Source organism: Coregonus lavaretus, assembly GCF_964263955.1.
Source record: "Coregonus lavaretus genome assembly, contig: HAP1_SCAFFOLD_2044, whole genome shotgun sequence".
Lineage (NCBI taxonomy): Eukaryota > Metazoa > Chordata > Actinopteri > Salmoniformes > Salmonidae > Coregonus > Coregonus lavaretus.
This window is the reverse complement of record NW_028165202.1, coordinates 12,156-37,173: the sequence shown is the minus strand read 5'-3', so window position 1 is coordinate 37,173 and position 25,018 is coordinate 12,156. Positions and strand designations below refer to the sequence as shown.

Genomic DNA, 25,018 nt, shown 5'->3' with positions numbered 1-25,018 from the left:
TCGCCCCTACCTGGGCTTGAACCATGGACCCTCTGCACACATCGACAACAGTCACCCTCGAAGCGCCGTTACCCGTCGCTCCACAAAAGCCGCGGCCCATGCAGAGCAAAGGAAACAACTACTTCAAGGTCTCAGAGCGAGTGACGTCACCGATTGAAACGCTACTAGTGCGCACCGCTAACTAGCTAGCCATTTCACACCGGTTACACTTGCGCTCCTTATAAACAACGCAATTCTTTCAAACTTAGTGCACTGTGTTCGTAACAGATTCTAGTTTGGGGAACAGAAGAATGTATTGAGATCAGATGTTTTATCAATGAGAAAATTAGTAGAATGTCGGACCAGTTTCACCTAGTTCCATCCTCTCCCACTACCATATTTGTGGTGAGAAAACGTTCTAAACGGGTGCTTCAGCTTTATAGTGTCTGGGTTACCCCATCGGGTTCGTTATAAATTTGGTTCAATTGCAGAAATCCGTTAGAGGGTCGGAACCCGGTGTAAATCAGTGATGCATCACTACACGTCAAACCAATCAAATGCCTTACTTGGGCAGAGCTCCAAAGGTGCTCTCCAGACTAGGGCCGTGGGAGATATAGTGTGTGAGGACTAACAATGTCAACATAACACTGGTGACAAAACATTTTAGAACGTTTGCAGCATGCTGGTTTTCGCAGCTTTTCTCTGTTATTTCGAGATGAGCTAAAGATAATATAATAATATGCCATTTAGCAGACGCTTTTATCCAAAGCGACTTACAGTCATGCGTGCATAATTTTTTTGTGTATGGGTGGTCCCGGGGATCGAACCCACTACCTTGGCGTTACAAGTGCCGTGCTCTACCAGCTGAGCTACAGAGGACCAATGAGGTTCGTTTTGAGAAAAGTCAGCTAATCTTCCAAGGTATAACTAACTATCTAGCTACTAGCTAGTTCATTTTCTCTCACGATTATAAAGCCAACAAAATGTTAATTAAAACAGCATATTATTTACCTAAAATGTTAGCTGTGTTAGCACAGTCACTAGATTATTCAGGGTCAGTGTTACATAGACAGTACATGGTTGCTCTATCTATGGGAAAAACTGCAATCATTTTGCAAGCAACATTGCTAAAATGAATGAAAATAAATGTAAATGAACCTCAGAAAATGTTACCTGTAATGCTTATCTCCTGTAGACTTAATGTAATCTCCTTATTTTCATACTGTACCTAAATTACAAGGGTTGGATTTGCACTAAACTATTTTATATGTCAGCACTTAAAAGGCATGTACAAAATCTGGTATATGGTTTGCCTCATAAATATTGTCTACTGGTAACATTTTAAAATGAGAACATATAGCTCAACATGTAAACAATGTGTGTGTTTAGCTATTCTCTGCTTCAGATGGCCATAAGGCCAGTAATGCCGTCATACTGTAGACCTATGGCTGCACTGGCGATGCATGCCATTTGCATTGACTCACTGTGGCTGTAGTAGCTAACAGGGTGTAGTAACATCAGTCAGTGGTGTGTTTTCTGTTCTCTTTAGATAAACGGAGAGCTCTGGTGGAGTTGAACAAACCAGTCTGGTAGCAGCGGTACAGTCCAAAGACTAAACCTCCTGAATGGTACCCTATCCCCTTTATAGCGCAATAGTTTTGACCCTATGGGGCACACTGACACCAATGGGCCCTAGCCTGAACATCTGCTCTGTTTCTACTGAGAACTGTCTAACTGGTGTTGTCTGTGTCCCAGATCTGTCTCTAGTAGCCTGGTCCCAGATCTGTCTCTAGTAGCCTGGTCCCAGGTCTGTCTCTAGTTGCCTGGTCCCAGGTCTGTCTCTAGTAGCCTGGTCCCAGATCTGTCTCTAGTAGCCTGGTCCCAGATCTGTCTCTAGTAGCCTGGTCCCAGGTCTGTCTCTAGTAGCCTGGTCCCAGATCTGTCTCTAGTAGCCTGGTCCCAGATCTGTCTCTAGTTGCCTGGTCCCAGATCTGTCTCTAGTAGCCTGGTCCCATATCTGTCTCTAGTTGCCTGGTCCCAGATCTGTCTCTAGTTGCCTGGTCCCAGATCTGTCTCTAGTTGCCTGGTCCCAGGTCTGTCTCTAGTTGCCTGGTCCCAGATCTGTCTCTAGTAGCCTGGTCCCAGATCTGTCTCTAGTTGCCTGGTCCCAGATCTGTCTCTAGTAGCCTGGTCCCAGATCTGTCTCTAGTAGCCTGGTCCCAGATCTGTCTCTAGTAGCCTGGTCCCAGATCTGTCTCTAGTAGCCTGGTCCCAGGTCTGTCTCTAGTTGCCTGGTCCCAGGTCTGTCTCTAGTAGCCTGGTCCCAGATCTGTCTCTAGTAGCCTGGTCCCAGATCGGTCTCTAGTAGCCTGGTCCCAGATCTGTCTCTAGTTGCCTGGTCCCAGATCTGTCTCTAGTTGCCTGGTCCCAGATCTGTCTCTAGTTGCCTGGTCCCAGATCTGTCTGGATGGCCCATACAGACTTTCTCTCAGGCTGTGTCTCTGTTTGTCTAGTTGGTGCACATCGTTTCCGTTCATTGCTCAAGCCGGCCTTGTGGCATTCTCTTACCTAATACCAAAGTTGCAGGGTCTGGATTCACAAAACATTTCTTAAGGTTTTCAAAATCCAGACTCAATGCATGGCTCACCTAGTCTCAACCTGCTTCCAAACAGCAGTACAGGGGAAGGGGGGGGGGGGGGGGGGGGGATAATGCACCAAATGTAAATATTGAACAGCCATGCATGTCCCCATCTGTAGCCTATTGGCTGTCTTGACTGAGTCTGCTTCTGGCACCAATAGCATCCCTTCTCCTTCTATAGCAGCTCCTTTATTGGTCACTTAGCAGGATGTTACAGTTTAGCACCAGCTCTATGTCTAACTATCTATACCTTTCAGTGCCAATACGACTGTGATGACAATTTGTAAGTCGCTCTGGATAAGAGCGTCTGCTAAATGACGAAAATGTAAATGTAAATGTAAATTTGACAGGGCTATTCAACTATATTCTTACAGGGGCCAGGTGTTAAAAATTTACATTTCAGGGGGGCCGGACATTTTCCACATTCGATTATTATTCGGTAGAACTGTATAAAAAAGCAACGCACACCCACCAATAAATCACTTTTCTTAAAATGAAATGTTGCTAAAAGTAATTAGGAAAGAAGTGGAGGAGGTCAACCAACGCGAGTTGAGGTGCAACCAAAACATTTGGATAATAATTGAAAATTAGATAATCATTGCTAATTATTTTATTTAAACAACTATTAAAAGCTTCTTCAAAGTAATTAGGTCATTTTTGAATAATCTGAAAACAAAGCATCTCAATAAATACTACAAAGATATGCCAAATTCCAGTCTGAAGGAAGTATGCTTTGAATTCATTTCCCTCAGTCATTAGGTGTGTTTTTCTGTGCCACTCCCTTAGGAGACCTTGTGAGCATCAGAGACGGCATCATAGTCTTTCAGAAAAGGGATCATAATATTTTGTAGGTTAAACGCGTTCAAATGCTAGAGCCAAATTCAAATGATGAAAAAATCATCAACATGCCACATAGGAACTAGAAACTGCTAAAAACCGCTGGAAACCACACTATAGACAAACACAATGGTGCTTGTCATTTTGGCACTGAATGTCGGATTCTGGCAGGATTTTTTTTTTTGCAGATCTTTTAATAATGTTCAGAATTGATCAAAAGGCCAGTCTAAATTAATAAACGGTCCGGATCTGGCCCGCAGGCCGCCAGTTTAATAGCCCTGCCATTTGATAAGCTGCAAAATAGATTTACATAGCTGATATACTGAGAGAGAGTGACAATCAAATAAAACAGATTGGAGATCTTACAACTAGACAAAAAGGACATTTGAGAATAAAACACAGACGCAGAAACCCTTCCCCTCTTTATTGCAGGATTGTGATATGTGATTAATCAACATTGACACTAGTTCGTTTTGAATAATAGTTTAACAATCTTCACAATATTTTAACTGGTAGCAAAGTGCAGCCAGCACCCATGTGGATGAATGGCGACAAGGAAAAATGTGTGTTTGTCAGCAGAGCGGTTTAGAACGTGTTGTGACGTTTGACTTTACCAGTGTAATCCACGTTCAATTGCAATAAATATAAATCGCAGCCTGTCGGCCACACTTGATAACTTGAAAACTAGCACTTGAAGCTAGCATAGGCAACAACAACTACCCAGACGGAAAACAGTGACACACATGACACACAGCACCCCTTCTATGGGGGAGGGGTTCTTTAAATGTAACATCCAATGAAAACCTTGCCGCTGGGAGCCAGCAGACCATTCAAACCGTTTCTGCAATACAACATTCTCCAGACCTCCAAGGAAGGCATAACAACGACAGCAAAGATTTTTATTAATCAAATCAAATTTAATTTGTCACATACACGTGTTTAGCAGATGTTATAGCGGGTGTAGCGAAATGCTTGTGCTTCTCGCTCCGACAGTGCGGTAATATCTAACAAGTAATATCTAACCATTTCACAACATATACCCTATACACACAAAACTAGTAAGGGATGGAATTTAAGAAAATATACATATATGGACAAGCAATGACAGAGCGGCATGGACTAAGATACAGTAGAATATTATAGAATAGAATGCAGTATATACATATGAGATGAGTAGTGCCCCACGGGGGGTATGAAGAAAAAAAAAAAAGTAATGTATGCACTAACTGTAAGTCGCTCTGGATAAGAGCGTCTGCTAAATGACTAAAATATAAATGTAAATGTAGTGCAAGATATGTAAACATTATTAAAGTGACTAGTGTTCCATTTCTTAAGTGGCCAGTGATTTCAATAGGCAGCAGCAGCCTCTAATGTGCTAGTGATGGCTATTTAACAGTCTGATGGCCTTGAGATAGAAGCTGTTTTTCATTCTCTCGGTCCCAGCTTTGATGCACCTGTACTGACCTCCCTTCTGAATGATAGCGGGGTGAACAGGCAGTGGCTCAGGTGGTTGACGTCCTTGATTATATTTTTGGCCTTCCTGTAACTAAACCAAGATAGGCCACAGCCTGTCGTTTCCAATGAGAACAAATTAGTCATAGTGGGCAGAACAAGAAAGAAGGTGGGCAGAGCCAAGCACGAGCTAGCGAGGTACTATTGGCACGTTCTAGCATGCATCTGCATATTTTCGTTAGGGAACGCCTCCTCTGCGCGTGTGCAATAACTCAATTCGTCTTTGCACTACTTTTAAACAACACGATTTTTAAACACTTTTGCAAAAGTTAAAGTCTACAATACTTAGTCTACTCTGTTCATAACATATTCTAGTTTTGGGAACAGAGGCACTGCATCGCAGTGCTAGCTGTGCCACTAGAGATCCTGGTTCGAATCCAGGCTCTGTCGTAGCCGGCCGCGACCGGGAAACCCATGGGGTGGCGCACAATTCGTCCAGGGTAGGGGAGGGAATGGCCGGCAGGGATGTAGCTCAGTTGGTAGAGCATGGCGTTTGCAATGCCAGGGTTGTGGGTTTGATTCCCATGGGGGGGCCAGTATGAAAAATACAAAAAATAATGTATGCACTCACTAACTGTAAGTCGCTCTGGATAAGAGCGTCTGCTAAATGACTAAAATGTAAATGTAAAAATGTTTCATCGATGAGAAAATTTGCAGAATGTCGGCCAAAATCCATCTCGTTCCATCTTCTCCCACTGCCGGCCAGTGGGCTTCATCTCACTACCATATTTGGTAGTGAGTGGAAACGCCAATCATCGGATGCTTCACATTTATACATCCAGTGAAATATCTGTCTCGTTGTTCAATCTGTGGCGACGTGATTTTGGAGATATGGCAACGCGAGACTAGCGGTAGGCTAATCAGAGCATATACTAGCTAACGCAAGTTCAGCCTTCAGCAGAAGTTTGTAAAAATATTTGATATACCCCGAATAAATAATATACCAGCCTTTCATCTCAATCAATACCAGTAAAACAAGATACACTACATGGCCAAAAGTAGGTGGACACCCCTTCAAATTATTGGATTTGGCTATTTCAGCCACATCCGTTACTGACAGGTGTATAAAATCGAGCACACAGCCATGCAATCTCTATAGACAAACACTGGCATTAGAATGTGGCACTGTCATAGGATGCCACCTTTCCAACAAGTCAGTTCATCAAATTTCTGCCCTGCTGGACCTGCCCCGGTCAACTGGAAGTGCTGTTATTGTGAAGTGGAAACGGAGCGACAACGGCTCAGCCGTGAGGTGGTAGGCCACACAAGCTGACAGAACGGGACCGGTTAGTGCTGGAAATCTGTCTTTATTACTCAGACAATTAAATAAGATATTGTTATCGAATGAAAGGCAGCGTAGGGCCTAATACAACCGGTATGTTATACACTATATATACAAAAGTATGTGAGTATGCAACTCTCACTACCGAGCTCCGAACTGCCTCTGGAAGCAATGTCAGCACAATAACTGTTTGTCGGGAGCTTCATGAAATGGTTTTCCATGGCCGAGCAGCCACACACAAGCCTAAGATCACCATGCGCAATGCCAAGCGTCAGCTGGAATGATGTAAAGCTCACCTCCATTGGACTCTGGAGAAGTGGAAACGCATTCTCTGGAGTGATGAATCACGCTTCACTATCTGGCAGACGAATCTGGGTTTGGTGAATGCCAGGGGAACGCTGCCTGCCCGAATGCATAGTGCCAACTGTAAAGTTTGGTGGAGGAGGAATAATGGTCTGGGGCTGTTTATCATGGTTCGGGCTAGGCCCCTTAGTTCCAGTGAAGGGAAATGTTAATGCTACAGCATACAATGACATTCTAGACGATTCTGTGCTTCCAAATTTGTGGCAACAGTTTGGGGAAGGCACTTTCCTGTTTCAGCATGACAATGCCCCCGTGCAAAAAGCGAGGTCCATACAGAAATGGTTTGTCGAGATCGGTGTGGGAGAAATAATAATAATAATAATATGCCATTTAGCAGACGCTTTTATCCAAAGCGACTTACAGTCACGCGTGCATAAATTTTTGTGTATGGGTGGTCCCGGGGATCGAACCCACTACCTTGGCGTTACAAGCGCCGTGCTCTACCAGCTGAGCTACAGAGGACCACAAAGAACTTGACTGATCTTCACAGAACCCTGACCTCAACCCCATCAAAAAAACTTTTCTGATGAATTGGAACACTGACTGTGAGCCAGGCCTAATCGCCCAACATCAGTGCCCGACCTCACTAATGCTCTTGTGGCTGAATGGAAGCAAGTCCCCGCAGCAATGTTCCAACGTCTAGTAGAAAGCCTTCCCAGAAGAGTGGAGGCTGTTATAGCATTAAAGGGGGGACCAACTCTATATTAATGGCCATGATTTTGGAATGAGATGTTCGACAAGCAGGTGTCCACATACTTTTGGCCATGTAGTGTAGTTTAACATTGTACAGTCGTGGTCAAAAGTTTTGAGAATGACACAAATACTAATTTTCGCAGTCTTCTGCCTCAGTTTTGATGATGGCAATTTGCATATACTCCAGAATGTCATGAAGAGTGATCAGATGAATTGCAATTAATTGCAAAGTCCCTCTTTGCCATGAAAATGAACTTATTACCAAAAAAACATTTCCACTGCATTTCAGCCCTGCCACAAAAGGACCAGCTGCCATCATGTCAGTGATTCTCTCGTTAACACAGGTGAGAGTGTTGACGAGGACAAGGCTGGAGATCACTCTGTCATGCTGATTGAGTTAGAATAACAAACTGGAAGCTTTAAAAGGAGGGTAGTGCTAGAAATCATTGTTCTTCCTCTGTTAACCATGGTTACCTGCAAGAAAACACGTGCCGTCATTATTGCTTTGCACAAAAAAGGCTTCACAGGCAAGGATATTGGTGCTAGTAAGATTGCACCTAAATCAACCATTTATCGGATCATCAAGAACTTCAAGGAGAGAGGTTCAATTGTTGTGAAGAAGGCGTCAGGGCGCCCAAGAAAGTCCAGCAAGCGCCAGGACCGTCTCCTAAAGTTGATTCAGCTGCGGGATCGGGGCACCACCAGTGCAGAGCTTGCTCAGGAATGGCAGCAGGCAGGTGTGAGTGCATCTGCACGCACAGTGAGGCGAAGACTTTTGGAGGATGGCCTGGTGTCAAGATGGGCAGCAAAGATGCCACTTCTCTCCATGAAAAACATCAGGGACAGACTGATATTCTGCAAAAGGTACAGGGATTGGACTGCAGAGGACTGGGGTAAAGTCATTTTCTCTGATGAATCCTCTTTCCGATTGTTTGGGGCATCCGGAAAACACCTTGTCCAGAGAAGACAAGGTGAGCGCTACCATCAGTCCTGTGTCATGCCAACAGTAAAGCATCCTGAGACCATTCTTGTGTGGGGTTGCTTCTCAGCCAAGGGAATGGGCTCACTCACATCCTCCGAGAGCAACTTCTCCCAACCATCCAAGAACAGTTTGGTGACGACCTATGCCTTTTCCAGCATGATGGAGCACCTTGACATAAGGCAAAAGTGATAACTAAGTGGCTCGGTGAACAAAACATTGAAATTTTGGGTCTATGGCCAGGAAACTCCCCAGACCTTAATCCCATTGAGAACTTGTGGTCGATCCTCAAGAGGCGGGTGGACAAACAAAAACCCACAAATTCTGACAAACTCCAAGCATTGATTATGCAAAAATGGGCTGCCATCAGTCAGGATGTGGCCCAGACGTTAATTGACAGCATGCCAGGGCGGATTGCAGAGGTCTTGAAAAAGAAGGGTCAACACTGCAAATATTGACTCTTTGCATAAACTTAATGTAATTGTCAATAAAAGCCTTTGACACTTATGGAATGCTTGTAATTATAAAAATATCTCATAACACTGAAGCAGCGAACTTTGTGAAGACCAATAGTTGTGTCATTCTCAAAACTTTTGACCACGACTGTACAATGCTCATGTTCTTTGAATGTTGGAGAAAAAACAAGACAGACAAACCCAAGCTCAAGTTAACTGTTACTTTGTTGCACGCTTTTGATAAAAATGAAAGAAAGAAAACGTTGATTCATAATACTGGTTCCAACATTAGCCGGTATTTTATAGAAATACATTCATGCTTTGTTGCTTTGCTGTTATTTTCACTGAAGTGGTTTGAAAATAAGTCTTACCATATGTTTGCTGCTGGAACACCGACACACTACACCTTTAGATGTGTCACACCTGCTTTACTGTGTATGCAATACAGATTGTTCTGGGCTTGATAATTATAACCCTTGATTGCCATTTACTGTATCTCTTTCGTCCTTTTAAAGGTTTGCGATAATAGCCATTTTTAGCTTTATGTAGACAGTCATAATTCAATTGTCACACTTTGGATTTAGGCGTAGCCTATTGTCATGGTAATTTACATTTACGTCATTTAGCAGACGCTCTTATCCAGAGCGACTTACAAATTGGTGCATTCACCTTATAGCCAGTAGTACAACCACTTTACAATTGTTTTTTTTTAAATATTTATTTTTTGTTAAATTTAAATATATATATTTTTTTTTGTTTGTTAATTTTTTTTAAAATGTTCTTCTTAGTTGATAAGCATCACTGAAGTGTACTATTACCACTGTTCTTGTGGTTAATCTGTTTACTGGATGTTGTCTAGTAGTCTACCAGCACTCTTCAGTTTTCCTGCCATCTCTGAAACGGGTAAACAAATCATGTCTCTACATGTCTAGCCTGGTATTTTATGCCCAGAACTAGGCCACACATTGCACAAGAGCAATCCAGGTAGTAGCCTATGCCACTTGAACGTCATGTTGAGCAGCAGCAACACTCTCTACTTCTGCTTCCACTCCCCTATGACCCCTCACCCCTCTGACCACTTCCCTGTTCTCCTCCCTCCTTTCCCTCCTCCCTCCCTCCCCTCTTCCCTCCCTCCCCTCGGTTCCCCATTCTGTCTAACATTCCTCTTGGGAGGTGGTTCGATGCAGGGCCAGACAGGTAGCAGCTGAATGCATCCTTCCTGGCTTTGACTCCAACCCCCGCCCCCTCTGTCTCTGTCTCTCTGTGTCTTTCTCTCTCTCTCTCTCTCCCCTCTCTCCCTTTCCTCCCCTCTCCCCTGCCTCTTCTTCTTCTCCTCTCCTGCTGGGCAGCCATCTCCCTCCCTCCCTCTCCTTCCTCCTCTCCCTTCATGTCTGCCTGCTCACGTCTCACGGCAGCAGGTATACAGGCCAGACAGACCAGGGAGCCACGTGTTGTTTAACCAGCAGATTGCAGGATGATGCCAGAGACAGTCTGGTTTGTGTGCTCTGCAGGAGGGGCTGCCAGTTAGGAAGACCTCTGTGACCTGCTAGTCTTTTCTTTCAGCTGAAATTTTTATAATCTGCTATGCAGGATGAGAATCCTTGGGCGCTTAGAGGTGATGCTGTTTTCATCTGCTCGTTTTGTAATATGTCTTGAGGTTCAGAAACCTGGAGCGGAAATAAAAAAAGACACTTTTTATTTTAGTTAACATCTATTGCATTAAAGTAGTTTTTTGAATCAAAAGCAGACCTGGCATTTAATAGCCTACAAAAGGCAGCGTTCTTGACATGCCACTGGAAATATGAAAAATATGTATCCTTTTTATTACCTTCTTCCTTTCTTCAACTCAGAACAGTTTGTCCCAGTGAACTCTGCGAATGGATATGAATTGGCTCCATTGCCAAGGTTTTCATCAGGGTGTCATGTAACCGCTAGTCCACTGTTTTCTTCTTGTCAGGCAGCTGTCATGGCAACAGAGTGAGATGTTCAGTTGGCTGTCAGAGCTTCAGGTAAAAGGAACAGGAGTGCTGATCTGGATCTGTAGCCTAATGACCAATAGGTTTCAAACATGAAGCCTAAATTCAGATGAAAGAGCACATTTATTACTTATTAATACACTTTTTTGAGACATTCCCCTGGTACAAATATAGAGTGCTATCTCTATTGCAGGTCTCCATCTTTTTTAGAGTTTCAGCTAACCTATACGACAAAGGCCTGAAAAGGAACTGTTTTACCAGGAAGGGGGAAGGGTTTTATTGTACGGTTTACTGGTGTAACTGAGAAGAGTTACTTAAAGAAAGGCTCCAGTTCAGTTATCATATACTTCTCCTCCTGTGCTTGTTTAGATGCCCTGAGTTGATAAAACACCCCGTTCTTCCTCTTCTCTCAGTTCCATAGTTTCCATTGGTTACTTAACTACTGTATCCTCTCAGGGGTCACAGGAAATTTCTCTCCCACCCTGGGAATGTCTGTCTAAACAATATGATGTATTTATTTGGACTTTATTACTTTATCTAGCCCTCTGCTGTGATGTAATGGATGTGGGTAGACATTGTACTGAAACGTGTGAGCTGCAATTGACCTAAAAAATGGGCCAAGGGGATATTATATTTTCATGGTGTGACTGAAAGTGTGAATGTGGATCAAAAGTAAGAAGAAGACTGGGCCTATGTGATGGAAAGCACAGGCCTATGAGACTGGGTCTATATGATGGAAAGCACAGGCCTAGAAGACTGGGTCTATGTGATGGAAAGCACAGGCCTATGAGACTGGGTCTATGTGATGGAAAGCACAGGCCTAGAAGACTGGGCCTATGTGATGGAAAGCACAGGCCTATGAGACTGGGTCTATATGATGGAAAGCACAGGCCTAGAAGACTGAGCCTATGTGATGGAAAGCACAGGCCTATGAGACTGGGTCTATATGATGGAAAGCACAGGCCTAGAAGACTGGGCCTATGTGATGGAAAGCACAGGCCTATGAGACTGGGTCTATATGATGGAAAGCACAGGCCTAGAAGACTGGGCCTATGTGATGGAAAGCACAGGCCTATGAGACTGGGTCTATATGATGGAAAGCACAGGCCTAGAAGACTGGGTCTATGTGATGGAAAGCACAGGCCTATGAGACTGGGTCTATGTGATGGAAAGCACAGGCCTAGAAGACTGGGCCTATGTGATGGAAAGCACAGGCCTAGGAGACTGGGCCTATGTGATGGAAAGCACAGGCCTAGGAGACTGGGTCTATGCGATGGAAAGCACAGGCCTAGCAGTTTTATAGTTGTCTCAATGGTCATACCCAAAGGTTAAGGCTGGACATCTGTCTTTATTACTCAGACAATGAAATAAGATATGGTTATCGAATGAAAGGCAACGTAGGGTCTTATACAACCGGTATGTTATATAATACAGTACCAGTGAAAAGTTTGGACACACCAACTCATTCTGGGGTTTGTCTTTATTTTTACTATTTTCTACATTGTAGAATAATAGTGAAGACATCAAAACTATGAAATAACACATATGGAATCATGTAGTAATCAAAAAAGTGTTAAACAAATTATTCAAATAACCACCCTTTGCCTTGATGACAGCTTTGCACACTCTTGGCATTCTCTCAACCAGCTTCACCTGGAATGCTTTTCCAACAGTCTTGAAAGAGTTCCCACATATGCTAAGCACTTGTTGGCTGCTTTTCCTTCACTCTGCTGTCCGACTCATCCCAAACCATCTCAATTGGGTTGAGGTCGGGGGATTGTGGAGTCCAGGTCAGCTGATGCAGCACTCCCTCACTCTTCTTGGTAGAATAGCCCTTACACAGCCTGGAGCTGTGTTGGGTCATTGTCCTGTTGAAAAACAAATGATAGTCCCACTAAGCCCAAACCAGATGGGATGGCGTATCGCTGCAGAATGCTGTGGTAGCCATGCTGGTTAAGTGTGTCTTGAATTCTAAATAAATCACAGACAGTGTCACCAGCAAAGCACCCCCACACCATAACACCTCCTCCTCCATGCTTTACGGTGGGAACTACACATGCGGAGATCATTGGCATTTTTTCCTATTTTGTTGCATTACAACCTGTAATTTAAATTGATTTTTATTTGGATTTCATGTAATGGACACACACAAAATAGTCAAAATTGGTGTAGTGAAATGAAAAACAACATAACTTGTTTCAAAGAATTCTAAAAAATAAATAACGGAAAAGTGGTGCGTGCATATGTATTCACCCCCTTTGCTATGAAGCCCCTAAATAAGATCTGGTGCAACCAATTACCTTCAGAAGTCACATAATTAGTTAGATTGCACACAGGTGGACTTTATTTAAGTGTCACATGATCTGTCACATGATCTCAGTATATATACACCTGTTCTGAAAGGCCCCAGAGTCTGCAACACCACTAAGCAAGGGGCACCACCAAGCAAGCGGCACCATGAAGACCAAGGAGCTCTCCAAACAGGTCAGGGACAAAGTTGTGGAGAAGTACAGATCAGGGTTGGGTTATAAAAAAAATATCAGAAACTTTGAACATCCCACGGAGCACCATTAAATCCATTATAAAAAATTGAAAGGATATGGCACCACAACAAACCTGCCAAGAGAGGGCCGCCCACTAAAACTCACGGACCAGGCAAGGAGGGCATTAATCAGAGAGGCAACAAAGAGACCAAAGATAACCCTGAAGGAGCTGCAAAGCGTCACATCGGAGATTGGAGTATCTGTCCATAGGACCACTTTAAGCCGTACACTCCACAGAGCTGGGCTTTACGGAAGAGTGGCCAGAAAAAAAGCCATTGCTTAAAGAAAAAAAGAAGCAAACAAGGCCAAAAGGGTCAGAATTGAAGGAATGATGGACGGCGCTAAATACAGGGAAATTCTTGACTTTGGTGGGGATGAATAGTTATGCACGTTTTTTTGTCTTATTTCTTGTTTGTTTCACAAAATTTTTTATTTTGCATCTTCAAAGTGGTAGGCATGTTGTGTAAATCAAATGATACAAACCCCCCAAAAATCAATTTTAATTCCAGGTTGTAAGGCAACAAAATAGGGAAAATGCCAAGGGGGGTGAATACTTTCGCAAGCCACTGTATTATTGGTGTCTTTTTAGTAGTGGTTTCTTTGCAGCAATTCAACCATTAAGGCCTGATTCACACAGTCCCCTCTGAACAGTTGATGTTGAGATGTGTCTGTGACTAGAAATCTGTGAAGCATTTATTTGGGCTGCAATTTCTGAGGCTGGTAACTCTAATGAACTTATCCTCTGCAGCAGAGGTAACTCTGGGTCTTCCTTTCCTGTGGTGGTCCTCATGAGAACCAGTTTCATCATAGCGCTTGATGGTTTTTGCGACTGCACTTGAAGAAACTTTTCCGGATTGACTGACCTTCATGTCTTAAAGTAATGATGGATTGTCGTTTCTCTTTGCTTATTTGAGCTGTTCTTGCCATAATATGGACTTGGTCTTTTACCAAATAGGGCTATCTTCTGTATACCCCACCTACCTTGTCACAACACAACTGATTGGCTCAAACGCATTAAGAAGGATAGTATGTGAGTATGCAACACTCACTACCGAGTTCCAAACTGCCTCTGGAAGCAACGTCAGCACAATAAATGTTTGTCGGGAGCTTCATGAAATGGGTTTCCATGGCCGAGCAGCCGCACACAAGCCTAAGATCACCATGCGCAATGCCAAGCATCAGCTGGAGTGGCGTAAAGCTCGCCACCATTGGACTCTGGAGCAGTGGAAATGCGCTCTCTGGAGTGATGAATCACGCTTCACCTGGCACCATCTGGCAGTCCGACGGACGAATCTGGGTTTGGCGGATGCCAGGAGAATGCTACCTGTCCGAATGCATAGTGCCAACTGTAAAGTTTGTTGGTGGAGGAATAATGGTCTGGGGCTGTTTTTTGTGGTTCGGGTAGGCCCCTTAGTTCCAGTGAACGGAAATCTTAACACTACAGCATACAATGACATTCTAGACGATTCTGTGCTTTCAACTTTGTGGCAACAGTTTGGGGAAGGCCCTTTCCTGTTTCAGCATGACAATGCCGCCATGCACAAAGCGAGGTCCATACAGAAATGGTTTGTCGAGATCGGTGTGGAAGAACTTGACTGATCTTCATAGAACCCTGACCTCAACCCCATCAAACACCTTTGGGATGAATTGGAACGCCGACTGCGAGCCAGGCCTAATTATTTTTCTTATTGATGTGGAACAGCCCATGTGCAGCTTTCTCTGAGTGAAGCATGTAAGCAGCCTTATGAAACTTAAACCTATTCAAAACATTTTCACACCCTTCCACCGTATGTCTCTTGCGTACAAGTATGCGGATATAAATTATAGCTTAATGACAAAAATTCCCAGTAGTTGTCATCAGAGATGTTTGTAATTGAAACAAGAAGCTCGAATTAACATTAGGCTTATTGACATTTGGCCTATCCTGTACTCCTGAAAAATCTTAATTCACTTCCTGAATCTGTGTTTAAAGGCAGGGGATTGGTTGAAGTCCCAGTGTGTTGATGTGTCAAGATGAATGACTCATGATGTGTCCATATGTCATTAGCTCTGCCTCTTAGTGTCTGTCACCAACATTCTCTCTCTAAGCTTCTATTACAGCTGCTTACCCAATGCTCCAGTGAGGGGAACTTGCCAGGCAGCCTCCCATGCAAATACTGTATAACAGGGATCATCAACTAGATTCAGCCGCAGGCCGTTTTATTTCTCGTTTTTTTCTTGAGCAGATGGTCAGGGGGCCGGAACATAATTAAGCAATAAGGCCCAAGGGGGTGTGGTATATCGCCAATATACCATGGCTAAGGGCTGTTCTTACGCACAACGCAACGCGGAGTGCCTGGATACAGCCCTTAGCCATCGTATATTGGCCATATACCACAAACCCTTGAGGTACCTTATTGCTATTATAAACTGGTTACCAACGTAATTAGAGCAGTAAAAATATATGTTTGACTAAAACAATCATTTCAAACCTTGCTTACATTTGTATGTGATCACGTGTCTCTCTATTATGCGTGGGAATACTTTGGAACAGATTTCTTAAATAAAAATCACTTTGAGCTCAGCAGATTTGGCCCGCGGGCCGCCAGTGGTTGAACCCTGCTGTATAACTTGGCCTAGGGTGTATACCTGCTGCTATACGCACAGGATCACTCAGACTAACTTTGCATCTAGACCTAACTTGTTTTACACTGCTATTGGCTTGAATTAGGTTTAGGCAACTTTAGGTTACGCTAACTGTTGTTGCAACTCAAGATGTTTCGGTAACAAATAGGCTACAGCGATGCATTATGGTACTACCAAGCGGAAGATAGTGATACAGCAGACCAGATAGTGGTTTATTTTCAGGGAAAACTCCAGCGGAACATTAGCCTAATCATAACAGGATAGGACTTGTCAGATTCCTTGTCAAGTCAGCTGTAATGGAATGTCCACTCTGTACTTCTATCCCAGAAGGGTCTGCTCATCTCTGTTGATATTATTTGACACAACTTCCCCCTAGTCAGTTCCCTGATCAAAGACTAGGCCTGTATGAGGAGGATCACAGAAGAAAAGCCTGCAGTCTCCCATCTTTGATCTTATTCAGTTGTTAACTTTGTTATTATTCTCAAGGAAAGACCTCTCGATAGCCCCACGTCCCTACTGTACAGGATTCCATGGACAGGATTACTGTACAGGATTCCATGGACAGGATTACTGTACAGGATTCCATGGACAGGATTACTGTACAGGATTCCATGGACAGGATTACTGTACAGGATTTCAACAACACCGTGCTGTGAACTGTTGCCATTGTGAATTCATTACAGGGTCTATTTCTTTGTGAATTTTCACTCAGAGCGTGAGATTTGGCCGGGCTGTCGAGTGGCTGTAAGTTAGAGGTGGGCCTGGGAGGCTGGGGGAACACTAACATTACAGTCAGCTGTAGGGGAGGCTGGGGGAACACTAACATTACAGTCAGCTGTAGGGGAGGCTGGGGGAACACTAACATTACAGTCAGCTGTAGGGGAGGCTGGGGAAACACTAACATTACAGTCAGCTGTAGGGGAGGCTGGGAGGCTGGGGGAACACTAACATTACAGTCAGCTGTAGGGGAGGCTGGGGGAACACTAACATTACAGTCAGCTGTAGGGGAGGCTGGGGAAACACTAACATTACAGTCAGCTGTAGGGGAGGCTGGGGAAACACTAACATTACAGTCAGCTGTAGGGGAGGCTGGGGGAACACTAACATTACAGTCAGCTGTAGGGGAGGCTGGGAGAACACTAACATTACAGTCAGCTGTAGGGGAGGCTGGGGGAACACTAACATTACAGTCAGCTGTAGGGGAGGCTGGGAGAACACTAACATTACAGTCAGCTGTAGGGGAGGCTGGGAGGCTGGGGGAACACTAACATTACAGTCAGCTGTAGGGGAGGCTGGGGAAACACTAACATTACAGTCAGCTGTAGGGGAGGCTGGGAGGCTGGGAGAACACTAACATTACAGTCAGCTGTAGGGGAGGCTGGGAGGCTGGGGGAACACTAACATTACAGTCAGCTGTAGGGGAGGCTGGGGGAACACTAACATTACAGTCAGCTGTAGGGGAGGCTGGGAGGCTGGGAGAACACTAACATTATAGTCAGCTGTAGGGGAGGCTGGGGGAACACTAATATTATAGTCAGCTGTAGGGGAGGCTGGGAGGCTGGGGGAACACTAACATTACAGTCAGCTGTAGGGGAGGCTGGGAGAACACTAACATTACAGTCAGCTGTAGGGGAGGCTGGGAGAACACTAACATTACAGTCAGCTGTAGGGGAGGCTGGGGGAACACTAACATTACAGTCAGCTGTAGGGGAGGCTGGGGGAACACTAACATTACAGTCAGCTGTAGGGGAGGCTGGGGGAACACTAATATTACAGTCAGCTGTAGGGGAGGCTGGGGAAACACTAACATTACAGTCAGCTGTAGGGGAGGCTGGGAGAACACTAACATTACAGTCAGCTGTAGGGGAGGCTGGGAGGCTGGGAGGCTGGGGGAACACTAACATTACAGTCAGCTGTAGGGGAGGCTGGGAGAACACTAACATTACAGTCAGCTGTAGGGGAGGCTGGGAGGCTGGGAGAACACTAACATTACAGTCAGCTGTAGGGGAGGCTGGGAGGCTGGGGGAACACTAACATTACAGTCAGCTGTAGGGGAGGCTGGGAGAACACTAACATTACAGTCAGCTGTAGGGGAGGCTGGGAGGCTGGGAGGCTGGGGGAACACTAACATTACAGTCAGCTGTAGGGGAGGCTGGGAGGCTGGGGGAACACTAACATTACAGTCAGCTGTAGGGGAGGCTGGGAGGCTGGGGGAACACTAACATTACAGTCAGCTGTAGGGGAGGCTGGGGGAACACTAACATTACAGTCAGCTGTAGGGGAGGCTGGGAGGCTGGGGGAACACTAACATTACAGTCAGCTGTAGGGGAGGCTGGGGGAACACTAATATTACAGTCAGCTGTAGGGGAGGCTGGGAGAACACTAACATTACAGTCAGCTGTAGGGGAGGCTGGGGGAACACTAACATTACAGTCAGCTGTAGGGGAGGCTGGGAGGCTGGGGGAACACTAACATTACAGTCAGCTGTAGGGGAGGCTGGGAGGCTGGGGGAACACTAACATTACAGTCAGCTGTAGGGGAGGCTGGGAGGCTGGGGGAACACTAACATTACAGTCAGCTGTAGGGGAGGCTGGGGGAACACTAACATTACAGTCAGCTGTAGGGGAGGCTGGGGGAACACTAACATTACAGTCAGCTGTAGGGGAGGCTGGGGGAACACTAACATTACAGTCAGCTGTAGGGGAGGCTGGGGAAACACTAACATTACAGTCAGCTGTAGGGGAGGCTGGGGGAACACTAACATTACAGTCAGCTGTAGGGGAGGCTGGGGAAACACTAACATTACAGTCAGCTGTAGGGGAGGCTGGGGGAACACTAACATTACAGTCAGCTGTAGGGGAGGCTGGGGGAACACTAACATTACAGTCAGCTGTAGGGGAGGCTGGGAGGCTGGGGGAACACTAACATTACAGTCAGCTGTAGGGGAGGCTGGGAGAACACTAATATTACAGTCAGCTGTAGGGGAGGCTGGGGGAACACTAACATTATAGTCAGCTGTAGGGGAGGCTGGGGGAACACTAACATTACAGTCAGCTGTAGGGGAGGCTGGGAGGCTGGGGGAACACTAACATTATAGTCAGCTGTAGGGGAGGCTGGGGGAACACTAACATTACAGTCAGCTGTAGGGGAGGCTGGGGAAACACTAACATTACAGTCAGCTGTAGGGGAGGCTGGGAGAACACTAACATTACAGTCAGCTGTAGGGGAGGCTGGGAGGCTGGGGGAACACTAACATTATAGTCAGCTGTAGGGGAGGCTGGGGGAACACTAACATTACAGTCAGCTGTAGGGGAGGCTGGGAGGCTGGGGGAACACTAACATTACAGTCAGCTGTAGGGGAGGCTGGGGGAACACTAACAATACAGTCAGCTGTAGGGGAGGCTGGGAGAACACTAACATTACAGTCAGCTGTAGGGGAGGCTGGGGGAACACTAACATTACAGTCAGCTGTAGGGGAGGCTGGGGGAACACTAACATTACAGTCAGCTGTAGGGGAGGCTGGGGGAACACTAACATTACAGTCAGCTGTAGGGGAGGCTGGGGGAACACTAACATTACAGTCAGCTGTAGGGGAGGCTGGGGGAACACTAACATTACAGTCAGCTGTAGGGGAGGCTGGGAGGCTGGGGGAACACTAACATTACAGTCAGCTGTAGGGGAGGCTGGGGAAACACTAACATTACAGTCAGCTGTAGGGGAGGCTGGGGAAACACTAACATTACAGTCAGCTGTAGGGGAGGCTGGGGAAACACTAACATTACAGTCAGCTGTAGGGGAGGCTGGGGGAACACTAACATTACAGTCAGCTGTAGGGGAGGCTGGGAGGCTGGGGGAACACTAACATTACAGTCAGCTGTAGGGGAGGCTGGGGAAACACTAACATTACAGTGAGGGGGGAAACCTGGGACCTGGCTGTAAAAGTGAAACTGAATAACCCAGCTGCCTTTTGGGTTCAAGTGGAGAAATATGTGTGTTTCCTTCTCAGAATATCAGTAATCTTGAGAAAATCATGTAGAGCAAGGAACGTGCCCAAGGCAAAGGAGGGAGAAGGCCATGATTGCCATCTCTGAATTACGTTTTTTTTTTTTGTGAAGCCTAAAAAGGAAGCTGCAGCTGCATCAGACTTCTAGCTCAGAGATTACACCACAAAAATATATGTTAAGCCCAATGAAAGCTCCCCTCTTATCCTTGAAGTGCTTCAGTAGAAACTCTCTAGTAGGTTACCACGGGGTGATGAGCCCCCATCATAACACTTGAAATCTCAGGGCTCACCACTCTGCAGTGTCACATGGTCATGGGTTGATGTCCCCCTTTAGGTGTGGAGAAATCCCTGGCCTCTTCGTCTCCACACTGTCTGGCTTCCATCCTGCCAATGACTGACTGTGGCTAGCCACAGCTGTGCTGTTTGGGCCCCTCCATCATGTGACACGGATGATTCCTGTTTGGGCCCCACCACCATCATGTGACACGGAATATTCCTGTTTGGGCCTCACCACCATCATGTGACACGGATGATTCCTGTTTGGGCCCCACCACCATCATGTGACATGGATGATTCCTGTTTGGGCCCCACGACCATCATGTGACACGGATTATTCCTGTTTGGGCCCCACCACCATCATGTGACACGGATGATTCCTGTTTGGGCCTCACCACCATCATGTGACACAGATGATTCCTGTTTGGGCCCCTCCACCATGTGACACGGATGATTCCTGTTTTGGTCCCTCCACCATGTGACACGGATGATTCCTGTTTGGGCCCCTCCACCATGTGACACGGATGATTCCAGTTTGGGCCCCACCACCACCATGTGACACGGATGATTCCTGTTTGGGCCCCACCACCATCATGTGACACGGATGATTCCTGTTTGGGCCCCACCACCATCATGTGACACGGATGATTCCTGTTTGGGCCCCACCACCATCATGTGACACGGATGATTCCTGTTTGGGCCCCTCCACCATCATGTGACACGGATGATTCCTGTTTGGGCCCCTCCACCATCGTGTGACACGGATGATTCCTGTTTGGGCCCCTCCACCATCATGTGACACGGATGATTCCTGTTTGGGCCCCTCCACCATCATGTGACACGGATGATTCCTGTTTGGGCCCCTCCACCATGTGACACGGATGATTCCTGTTTGGGCCCCTCCACCATGTGACACGGATGATTCCTGTTTGGGCCCCTCCACCATGTGACACGGATGATTCCTGTTTGGGCCCCTCCACCATGTGACACGGATGATTCCTGTTTGGGCCCCTCCACCATGTGACACGGATGATTCCTGTTTGGGCCCCTCCACCATGTGACACGGATGATTCCTGTTTGGGCCCCTCCACCATGTGACACGGATGATTCCTGTTTGGGCCCCTCCACCATGTGACACGGATGATTCCTGTTTGGGCCCCTCCACCATGTGACACGGATGATTCCAGTTTGGGCCCCTCCACCATGTGACACGGATGATTCCAGTTTGGGCCCCTCCACCATGTGACACGGATGATTCCTGTTTGGGCCCCTCCACCATGTGACACGGATGATTCCTGTTTGGGCCCCTCCACCATGTGACACGGATGATTCCTGTTTGGGCCCCTCCACCATGTGACACGGATGATTCCAGTTTGGGCCCCTCCACCATGTGACACGGATGATTCCAGTTTGGGCCCCTCCACCATGTGACACGGTGTGTCGATAATAATCTACTAATGGACTAAAGGCTGTGGTGTATTAACCACTTGAAGAACGTCTTTGTTCCTGTCTGATCATGATGGCCCTTGTTTGTGTTCAAACTCTGCTGGGCAGTTGTAAAATGGATGTCAAGTTAGACACTGACGTCCCTGTTTCAGAGAGAAGAAGAGAAACAGGAACCTAAAGCAACAGAGAAACACACAAAGAAGAGTGACACTCGTTCCTTTGTCAGTTCAAACCCTTTGCTTTCATCAGTATTGTTTTAGGGAGCTCTAGGTGTAGATGGTAAGGTTCAAGTTGCCAGCTCTGCTTTCTTGAGCATTTTGAGTAAGAGAGATGGGGTGGGGGGAAAAACAACAACTTGAGTTGAATCAAGAAGTAAACCTATGCCTAAATGGAGAAGCTGCATGGATTCAAAAACAGTCTATTACTCCATTTCCTCTAATGGTAAAACTATTGTACAGTTCTACAATTGGTTAGGAAGTGAGACTACTCATCTTACGGGGGGCTTTCCCTGTTAGATCACCCATGGTTGCTGTGTATTTTAATGTAGGCTTGTTTACGCGCGTGTCTCTAGGCTGTTCTGTAATGTCGTCTTATTGAGTGATGCATGCTTTGGCAGCCCGCCAACAAGGACCAGTCAGGAAAGCAAACATCCGGGACCTATAAAATTCTTCACACTGACTGCAGAGAGAATGAAGAGACCAGGTTAACCTGTCCTTGATCTTGATGTGTGTGTGTGTGTGTGTGTGTGTGTGTGTGTGTGTGTGTGTGTATGTGTGTGTGTGTGTGTGTGTGCGCGCCTGCCAGTGAGGAACTTGCATGAATGGAAGCAGTGTAAGGCCTCATTGTAACCAGACTGGATCACAGCCTTTCCATACTGTAACAGACTGTTCCATATATTCCACTAGTCCCTGTTATCTACAGGCTAGTTTATATAGTTCAAAATCCAACACACGTGTCTCTTACCAAGACAAAGTCAGACTCATTGCTTTTTAAAGTTATTGTTTTATGTAGCCTAGGCCTACTGGTTGGATGACTTTGGGATCTATCCTCCCACAACTGTCCCAGAGTCTGTTTGGAACAGGCTATTTCTTTGTCGCGCAGAACGACAAGCTGACCAACAGAACAGGTCAACTTTTCTACTATGGGGGATAGTAGATTGACATAGGCTAGTGATTTTGCTGTTAGTTACTCGTCTTGTTGGCTGAGGAAAAGTAAAATGTGGACAGTTATGGACAGTTATTGAAGATGTATATTAACATCTTCAAATGCGCATCAGAATTCAGTAAGAAGGACGCACACCGTTGCATCCTCGAGTTGCCTGTTCTGTTATTACGAATGACCATCATCTAAATGTGATTTCTGTCATTCTGAGCACCGTGGGTGGACGCCCTGATCAGGTTATACACCCTGATGTGTATGTGTATGGGTCCGGTAAATGTCTCAAATGTCCGGTAAATTGAAAATGCTGCTAGTCAAATGTCCGGTGCCACATTTTCCTAACGGAAACCCTGGCAGGTGCCGGATAGGCTATCAGTATCACTAAATACAGTGAAGCTCCAAAAGTATTGGGACAGTGACACATCTTTTGTTGTTTTGGCAATGTACTGAAATTATACAATGACTATGAGGCTAAAGTGCAGACTGTCAGCTTTAATTTGAAGGTATTTCCTTCCATATCGGGTGAACCGTTTACAAATTAAAGCACCTTTTGTACATAGCCCCACCATTTTAGGGGATCAAAAGTTTTGGGACAAATTCACTTATGTGTATTAAAGTAATAAAAAGTTAAGTATTTGGTCCCATATTCATAGCACGCAGTGACAACATCAAGTTTGTGACTACACATTTGTTGGATGCTTGCTGTTTGTTTTGGTTGTGTTTCAGATTATTTTGTGCCCAATGGAAATGAATGGTAAATAATGTACTGTGTCATTTTGGAGTCACTTTTATTGTAAATAAGAATAGAATGTGTTTCTAAACACTTCTACATTCATGTGGATGCTACCATGATTACGGATAATCCTGAATGAATCGTGAATAAGGATGAGTGAGAAAGTTACAGACACACAAATATCATACCCCTCCCCAACAAATGTAACCTCCCCTTTTATTGTAATGGTGAGAGGTTAGCATGTCTTGGGGGTATGATATTTGTGCGTCTGTAACTTTCTCACTTGCACAGGACAGCAAGGATACGGCTCTCTCCACACAGCTCTTTGTTCAGTAACAGTACAGCGTAGCTCCCTGCTCTGTCTGTACAGTAACAGTACAACGTAGCTCCCTGCTCTCTCTGTGCAGTAACAGTACAGCGTAGCTCCCTGCTCTCTCTGTGCAGTAACAGTACAGCGTAGCTCCCTGCTCTCTCTGTACAGTAACAGTACAGCGTAGCTCCCTGCTCTCTCTGTGCAGTAACAGTACAGCGTAGCTCCCTGCTCTCTCTGTACAGTAACAGTACAGCGTAGCTCCCTGCTCTCTCTGTACAGTAACAGTACAGCGTAGCTCCCTGCTCTCTCTGTGCAGTAACAGTACAGCGTAGCTCCCTGCTCTCTCTGTACAGTAACAGTACAGCGTAGCTCCCTGCTCTCTCTGTACAGTAACAGTACAGCGTAGCTCCCTGCTCTCTCTGTGCAGTAACAGTACAACGTAGCTCCCTGCTCTCTCTGTGCAGTAACAGTACAGCGTAGCTCCCTGCTCTCTCTGTGCAGTAACAGTACAACGTAGCTCCCTGCTCTCTCTGTGCAGTAACAGTACAACGTAGCTCCCTGCTCTCTCTGTACAGTAACAGTACAGCGTAGCTCCCTGCTCTCTCTGTACAGTAACAGTACAGCGTAGCTCCCTGCTCTCTCTGTACAGTAACAGTACAGCGTAGCTCCCTGCTCTCTCTGTACAGTAACAGTACAGCGTAGCTCCCTGCTCTCTCTGTGCAGTAACAGTACAGCGTAGGACAGTACAACGTAGCTCCCTGCTCTCTCTGTACGGTAACAGTACAACGTAGCTCCCTGCTCTCTCTGTACGGTAACAGTACAGCGTAGCTCCCTGCTCTCTCTGTACGGTAACAGTACAGCGTAGCTCCCTGCTCTCTCTGTACGGTAACAGTACAACGTAGCTCCCTGCTCTCTCTGTACGGTAACAGTACAGCGTAGCTCCCTGCTCTCTCTGTACGGTAACAGTACAGCGTAGCTCCCTGCTCTCTCTGTACGGTAACAGTACAGCGTAGCTCCCTGCTCTCTCTGTACGGTAACAGTACAGCGTAGCTCCCTGCTCTCTCTGTGCAGTAACAGTACAGCGTAGCTCCCTGCTCTGTCTGTACAGTAACAGTACAGCGTAGCTCCCTGCTCTTTCTGTGCAGTAACAGTACAGCGTAGCTCCCTGCTCTCTCTGTGCAGTAACAGTACAACGTAGCTCCCTGCT

The 25,018-nt window shown here is 45.8% G+C and overlaps 1 protein-coding gene across 1 annotated transcript in view; it reads left to right on the top strand.

Annotated features, from left to right (window-relative positions):
• Nucleotides 1-25,018, top strand: part of LOC311116162 (tumor protein D52-like) — a gene marked incomplete at its 3' end in the record, with an annotated part of 34,101 nt that overhangs the window by 512 nt on the left and 8,571 nt on the right. The window lies entirely within an intron of this gene.